The following is an 8,385-nucleotide window of genomic DNA, read 5'->3' on the forward strand; positions in this document are numbered from 1 at the left end:
GTCATGGCAATCAGGCACCCACCTAGAGATCAAGGGAATACAGTTAAAGTTTTGCCAATCAAACGCCTCTTGGAAAATAAGGGAGTAGAGATTCAAGTTTTGGCAATCAGGCGCCCACCTGGAGAACAAGGGAATACAGTTCGAGTTTCGGCAAACAGGCACCCACCTAGACAACAAGAGAATACAGTTCAAGTTTCGGAAATCAAGTACCCGCCTTGAAAATAAGGCAATACTGATTCAAGTTTTTGCAATCAGGCTCCGACCTAGAGAATAAGGGAATACAGTTCAAGTTTCGGCAATCAGGCGCGCACTTGGAGAACAAGGGAATACAGTTTAAGTTTCGGTAATTAGGCGCCCACCTGGAGAACAAGGAAATACAGTTCATGTTTTGTCAATCAGGCTCCAACTTAGAGAACAATGGAATACAGTTCATGTTTTAGCAATCAGGAACCTACCTGGAAAATAAGGAAATATAGTCCAAGTATCGGAATCAGCGCCCGCCTGGAGAACAAGGGAATACAATTCAACTTTTGGAAACCAGTGGTCACCTGGAAAACAACGGAATACAGTTCAAGTTTTAGCAATCAGGTGCCCGCCTGGAGAACAAGGGAATACAATTTAAGTTTCGGCAATCAAGTGCCCACATGGAGAATGAGGGAATACAGTTTCAAGCTTTGGCAATCACGCGCCCACCTGGAGCACAAAGAAATACAGTACAAGTTTTTGAAATTAAGTACCCACCTGGAGAACAAGGGAATACAGTTTCAAGCTTTGGAAATCAGGAGCCCACCTGGAGAACAAGGTAATACACTTCCACCTGGAGAACAAGGAAATACACTTCAAGTTATAGCAATCAGACGCCTACCTAAAGAACAAGGGAATACAATTCAAGTTATAGCAATCAAATGCGCACCTGGAGAACAAGGGAATACAGTTCAAGTTTTGGCAATCAGGCGCCCACCTGAAGAACAAGGGAATACAATTAAAGTTTATGCAATCTAGCGCCCACCTGGAGAACAAGAGAATATAGTCCAAGTTTTGGCAATCAGGCACCTACCTGGAGAAGAAGGAAAAACAGTTTCAAGCTTTGGCAATCAGGAGCCCACCTGGAAAACAAGGGAATACAATTCAAATTTTGGCAATCAAGTGCCCACTGGAAACCAAGGTAATACATTTCAAGTTTTGGAAATTAGGCGCCCACCTGGAAAACAAGGGAATACAATTCAAGTTTTAGCAATCAGGCACCCTCCTAAAAAATAAGGGTATAGTTCAAGTTTTAGCAATCAGGCGCCCACCTGGAGAACAAGGGAATACAGTTCATGTTTTAGCAATTAGGAGCCCACCTAGAGAACAAGGAAATACATATCAAGTTTTAGCAATCAGGCGCCCACCTGGAGATCAAGGGAATACAGTTATAGTTTTGGCAATCAAATGCCATCCTGGAAAATAATTCAATAGAGATTCAAGTTTTGGCAATCAGGCGCCCACCTAGAGAACAAGGGAATACAATTAATGTTTTGGCAATATGGCGCGTACTTGGAGAACAAGTTAATATAGTTCGAGTTTCGGCAATCATGCACCCTCGTAGAGAACAAGTTAATACAGTTTCAAGCCTTGCCAATTAGGCACCCGACTGGAGAACAAGGGAATACATTTCAAGTTTTGGCAATAAGGCACCCACCCAAAAAAAGTGGAATCCAGTTCAAGTTTTAGCAATCAGGAGCCCACCTGGAGAACAAGGCAATACAGTTCACGTTTTGAAAATCAGGCATCGACCTTGAGAACAAGGGAATACAATTCAAGTTTTAGCAATCAGACGCCCACCTGGAGAACAAGGTAATACAGTCCAAGTTTTGGCAATCAGGCGCTCACCTGGAGAACAAGGAAATATAGTTTCAAGATTTGTTAATCAAGAGCCCACCTGGAGAACAAGGGAATACAGTTCATGTTTTGGCAATCAGTCACCCACTATAAAACAAGGGAATACAATTCAAGTTTTGGAAATCAGGAACCCACCTGAAGAACAAGATAATATAATTTATGTTTTTTCAATCAGTCGCCTACCTGAAGAACAAGGGAATACAGTTCAAGTTTTAGCAATTAGGCGCCCACCTGGAGAACAAGGGAATACAGATAATGTTTAAGCAATAAGGCACCCACCTAGAGAACAAGGGAATACAGATCAAGTTTTAGAAATCAGGCGCATACCTGGAGAACAAGGGAATACAGTCCAAGTTTTGGCAATCAGGCACCCTACTGAAAAATAAGGGAATACAGTTCAAGTTTTAGCAATCAGGCGCCCCTCTGGAGAACAAGGGAATACAATTCATATTTTAGCAATCAGGCGCCCACCTGGAGAACAAGGAAATAAAGATCATGTTTTAGCAATCGGGCATCCACTTGGAGAATAATGAAATACAGTTCAAGTTTCGGCAATCAGGCGCCCACCTGGAGAACAAGGGAATAGAGTCCATGTTTCGGCAATCAAGCGCCACGTGGAGAACAAGGGAATGCATTTCGAGTCTTGTCAATCAGGCACCCACCTAGAGATCAAGGGAATACAGTTAAAGTTTTGGCAATCAAACTCCTCTTGGAAAATAAGGGAGTAGAGATTCAAGTTTTGGCAATCAGGCGCCCACCTAGAAAACAAGAGAATACAGTTCGAGTTTCGGCAATCAAGCACCCGCCTTGAAAATAAGGCAATACTGATTCAAGTTTTTGCAATCAGGCTCCGACCTAGAGAACAAGGGAATACAGTTCAAGTTTTGGCAATCAGGCGCCCACCTGGAGAACAAGGAAATACAATTAAAGTTTATGCAATCTAGCGCCCACCTGGAGAACAAGAGAATATAGTCCAAGTTTTGGCAATCAGGCACCTACCTGGAGAACAAGGAAAAACAGTTTCAAGCTTTGGCAATCAGGAGCCCACCTGGAAAACAAGGGAATACAATTCAAATTTTGGCAATCAAGCGCCCACTGGAAAACAAGGTAATACATTTCAAGTTTTGGAAATCAGGCGCCCACCTAGAAAACAAGGGAATACAATTCAAGTTTTAGCAATCAGGCACCCTCCTAAAAAACAAGGGAATATAGTTCAAGTTTTAGCAATCAGGCACCCACCTGGAGAACAAGGGAATACAGTTCATATTTTAGCAATTAGGAGCCCACCTAGAGAACAAGGAAATACATATCAAGTTTTAGCAATCAGGCGCCCATCTGGAGAATAGGAAAATACAGTTCAAGTTTTGGCAATCAGGCGCCCACCTGGAGAACAAGGAAATAGAGTCCAAGTTTCGGCAATCAGGCGCCACTTGGAGAACAAGGGAATGCATTTCGAGTCTTGGCAATCAGGAACCCACCTGGAGATCAAGGGAATACAGTTAAAGTTTTGGCAATCAAATGCCATCCTGGAAAATAATGGAATAGAGATTCAAGTTTTGGCAATCAGGCGCCCACCTAGAGAACAAGGGAATACAATTAATGTTTTGGCAATATGGCGCCTACTTGGAGAACAAGTGAATATAGTTCGAGTTTCGGCAATCAGGCACCCTCGTAGAGAACAAGTTAATACAGTTTCAAGCCTTGGCAATTAGGCACCCGACTGGAGAACAAGGGAATACATTTCAAGTTTTGTCAATAAGGCACCCACGCAAAAAAAGTGGAATCCAGTTCAAGTTTTAGCAATCAGGCGCCCACCTGGAGAACAAGGCAATATAGTTCACGTTTTGAAAATCAGGCACCGACCTTGAGAACAAGGGAATACAGTTCAAGTTTTAGCAATCAGGCGCCCAACTGGAGAACAAGGGAATACAGTCCAAGTTTTGGCAATCAGGCGCTGACCTAGAGAACAAGGAATTATAGTTTCAAGATTTGTTAATCAAGAGCCCACCTGGAGAACAAGGGAATACAGTTCATGTTTTGGCAATCAGTCACCCACTATAAAACAAGGGAATACAATTCAAGTTTTGGAAATTGAATGTTCATTGGTTTAATAGACTTGAATTGGGGTGTGATTCGTAGCCTACCTGAAGAACAAGGGAATACAGTTCAAGTTTTAGCAATTAGGCGCCCACCTGGAGAACAAGGGAATACAGATCATGTTTTAGCAATAAGGCACCCACCTAGAGAACAAGGGAATACAGATCAAGTTTTAGAAATCCGGCGCATACCTGGAGAACAAGGGAATACAGTCCAAGTTTTGGCAATCAGGCACCCTACTAAAAAATAAGGGAATACAGTTCAAGTTTTAGCAATCAGGCGCCCCTCTAGAGAACAAGGGAATACAATTCATGTTTTAGCAATCAGGCGCCCACCTGGAGAACAAGGGAATACAGATCATGTTTTAGCAATAAGGCACCCACCTAGAGAACAAGGGAATACAGATCAAGTTTTAGAAATCCGGCGCATACCTGGAGAACAAGGGAATACAGTCCAAGTTTTGGCAATCAGGCACCCTACTGAAAAATAAGGGAATACAGTTCAAGTTTTAGCAATGAGGCGCCCCTCCGGAGAACAAGGGAATACAATTCATGTTTTAGCAATCAGGTGCCCATTTGGAGAACAAGGTAATACAATTTAAGTTTCGGCAATCAAGTTCCCACATGGAGAACAAGGGAATACAGTTTCAAGCTTTGGCAATTACGCGCCCACCTGGAGCACAAAGAAATACAGTACATGTTTTTGAAATTAAGTACCCACCTGGAGAACAAGGGAGTACAGTTTCAAGCTTTGGAAATCAGGAGCCCACCTGGAGAAAAAGGTAATACACTTCCACCTGGAGAACAAGGGAATACACTTCAAGTTATAGCAATCAGACGCCTACCTGAAGAACAAGGGAATACAATTAGAGTTATAGCAATCAAACGCGCACCTAGAGAACAAGGGAATACAGTTCAAGTTTTGGCAATCAAACGCCCACCTGGAGAACAACGGAATACAGTTCAAGTTTTGGCAATCAGGAGCCCACCTGGAGAACAAGGGAATACAATTAAAGTTTATGCAATCAAGCGCCCACCTGGAAAATAAGGGAATACAGTCCAAGTTTTGGCAATCAGGTACCTACCTGGAGAACAAGGGAAAACAGTTTCAATCTTTGGCAATCAGGAGCCCACCTGGAGAACAAGGGAATACAGTTCAAGTTTTGGCAATCAGGCGCCTATTGGAAAACAAGGGAATACATTTCAAAGTTTGGAAATCAGGCGCCCACCTGAAAAACAAGGGAATACAATTCAAGTTTTAGCAATCAGGCACCCTCCTGAAAAACAAGGGAATACAATACAAGTTTTAGCAATCAGGCACCCTCCTGGAAAACAAGGGAAACAGTTCAAGTTTTAGCAATCAGGAGCCCACCTAGAGAACAAGAGAATACATTTCAAATTTTGGAAATCAGGTGGCCACCTGGAAAACAAAGGAATACAGTTCAAGTTTTTGCAATCAGGCGCCCACTTGGAGAACAAGGGAATACAATTTAAGTTTCTGCAATCAAGTACCACATGGAGAACAAGGGAATACAGTTTCAAGCTTTGACAATCAAGTGCCCACGGGAGCACAAAGAAATACAGTACAAGTTTTAGAAATTAGGTACCCACCTGGAGAACAAGGGAATACAGTTTCAATCTTTGGAAATCAGGAGCCCACCTGTAGAGCAAGGGAATACACGTCCACCTGGAGAACAAGGGAATACACTTCAAGTTATAGTAATCAGACACACACCTGGAAAAAAAAGGGAATACACTTCAAGTTATAGCAATCAGACGCCCACCTGGAGAACAAGGGAATACAGTCCAAGTTTCGGCAATCAGGTGCCCACCTGGAGAACTAGGGAATACATTTCAAGTTTTTGAAACCAGGCACCCAGCTAGAAAATAAGAGAAAATATTTCAAGTTTTAGCAGTCAGGCGCCCACCTGGAGAACAAGGGAATACAGTCCAAGTTTTGGCAATCAGGCGCCCACCTGGAGAACAAGGATATACTGTTCAAGTTTTGGCAATCAGGTGCCCACCTGGAGAACAAGGGAATACAATTAAAGTTTATGCAATCAAGCGCCCACCTGGAGAACAAGGGAATACATTCCAAGTTTTGGCAATCAGGCACCTACTTGAAGAACAAGGAAAAATAGTTTCAAGCTTTGGCAATCAAGAGCCCACCTGGAGAACAAGGGAATATAGTTCATGTTTTGGCAATCAAGCGCCCACCTGGAGAACAAGGCAATACAGTTCATGTTTTGAAAATCAGGCACCGACCTTGAGAACAAGGGAATACAGTTCATGTTTTAGCAATCAGTCGCCCACCTAGAGAACAAGGGAATACAATCCAAGTTTTGGCAATAAGGCACCCACCCAAAAAAAAGTGGAATCCAATTCAAGTTTTAGCAATCAAGCGCCCACCTAGAGAACAAGGCAATACAGTTCACGTTTTGAAAACCAGGCACCGCCCTTTTAGAACAAGGGAATACAGTTCAAGTTTTAGCAATGAGGCGCCCACCTGGAGAACAAGGGAATACATTTCAAGTTTTGGCAATAAGGCACCCACCCAAAAAAAAGTGGAATCCTGTTCAAGTTTTAGCAATTAGGCGCCCACCCGGAGAACAAGGCAATACAGTTCACGTTTTGAAAACCAGGCACCGACCTTGAGAACAAGGGAATACAGTTCAAGTTTTAGCAATTAGGCGCCCACCTGGAGAACAAGGGAATACAGTCCAAGTTTTGGCAATCAGGCGCCTCACCTGGAGAACAAGGAAATATAGTTTCAAGATTTGTTAATCAAGAGCCCACCTGGAGAACAAGGGAATACAGTTCATGTTTTGGCAATCAGTCACCCACTATAAAACAAGGGAATACAATTCAAGTTTTGGAAATCAGACACCCACCTGAAGAACAAGATAATATAATTCATGTTTTGGCAATCAGGCTCCCTACTGAAAAATAAGGGAATACAGTTCAAGTTTTAGCAATCAGGCGCCCCTCTGGAGTACAAGGGAATACAATTCATGTTTTAGCAATCAGGCGCCCACCTGGAGAACAAGGAAATAAAGATCATGTTTTAGCAACCGGGCATCCACTTGGAGAATAAGGAAATACAGTTCAAGTTTCGGCAATCAGGCGCCCACCTGGACAATAAGGGAATAGAGTCCAAGTTTCGGCAATCAAGCGCCACGTGAAGAACAAGGGAATGCATTTCGAGTCTTGGCAATCAGGCACCAACATAGAGATCAAGGGAATACAGTTAAAGTTTTGCAATCAAACGCCTCTTGGAAAATAAGGGAGTAGAGATGTAAGTTTTGGCAATCAGGCGCCCACCTGGAGAACAAGGGAATACAGTTCGAGTTTCGGCAAATAGGCACCCACCTAGAAAACAAGAGAATACAGTTCGAGTTTCGGCAATCAAGCACCCGCCTTGAAAATAAGGCAATACTGATTCAAGTTTTTGTAATCAGGCTCCGACCTAGAGAATAAGGGAATACAGTTCAAGTTTCGGCAATTAGGCGCCCACCTGGAGAACAAGGAAATAGAGTTCATGTTTTGTCAATCAGGCTCCAACTTAGAGAACAATGGAATACAGTTCATGTTTTAGCAATCAGGAACCTACCTGGAAAATAAGGGAATATAGTCCAAGTATCGGAATCAGCGCCCGCCTGGAGAACAAGGGAATACAATTTAACTTTTGGAAACCAGTGGCCACCTGGAAAACAAGGGAATACAGTTCAAGTTTTAGCAATCAGGTGCCCACCTGGAGAACAAGGGAATACAATTTAAGTTTCGGCAATCAAGTGCCCACATGGAGAACAAGGGAATACAGTTTAAGCTTTGGCAATCACGCGCCCACCTGGAGTACAAAGAAATACAGTACAAGTTTTAGAAATTAGGTACCCACCTGGAGAACAAGGGAATACAGTTTCAAGCTTTGGAAATCAGGAGCTCACCTGGAGAACAAGGTAATACACTTCCACCTGGAGAGCAAGGGAATACACTTCAAATTATAGCAATCAGACGCCTACCTGGAGAACAAGGGAATACAATTCAAGTTATAGCAATCAAACGCCCACCTGGAGAACAAAGGAATACAGTTCAAGTTTTGGCAATCAGGAGCCCACCTGGAGAACAAGGGAATACAATTAAAGTTTATGCAATCAAGCGCCCACCTGGAAAACAAGGGAATACAGTCCAAGTTTTGGCAATCAGGTACCTACCTGGAGAACAAGGGAAAATAGTTTCAATCTTTGGCAATCAGGAGCCCACCTGGAGAACAAGGGAATACAGTTCAAGTTTTGGCAATCAGGCGCCTATTGGAAAACAAGGGAATACATTTCAAAGTTTGGAAATCAGGCGCCCACCTGAAAAACAAGGGAATACAATTCAAGTTTTAGCAATCAGGCACCCTCCTGAA

The sequence above is a fragment of the Nicotiana tabacum genome, chromosome 1 (genome assembly GCF_000715075.1).
Source record: "Nicotiana tabacum cultivar K326 chromosome 1, ASM71507v2, whole genome shotgun sequence".
NCBI lineage: Eukaryota > Viridiplantae > Streptophyta > Magnoliopsida > Solanales > Solanaceae > Nicotiana > Nicotiana tabacum.